Raw genomic sequence first — 253 nt, forward strand, 5'->3', positions numbered from 1 at the left:
TGTGTCAAAAAAACCGTCTTTTTGATCGCTTCTGATTTAACCATCGTGGAAAGAAGACCTAAGAAAAAATGTTGAATTTTACTTTTTAAGGAATTCTGTGATTTTTATGAATTAATTAATCGGTAAATATGATTAACCTTCCTAATACCGGGTGGGGCGAATTCTCGCCCCAGGTCTAACGTTTTTATTAATATCTGTAATTAAGTTTAATCAATCGCTTTGGCGGTTCATGACATTGGTAGTTGATGTATTA

The sequence above is a fragment of the Diabrotica undecimpunctata genome, chromosome 1 (genome assembly GCF_040954645.1).
Source record: "Diabrotica undecimpunctata isolate CICGRU chromosome 1, icDiaUnde3, whole genome shotgun sequence".
NCBI classification, from domain to species: Eukaryota; Metazoa; Arthropoda; class Insecta; order Coleoptera; family Chrysomelidae; genus Diabrotica; species Diabrotica undecimpunctata.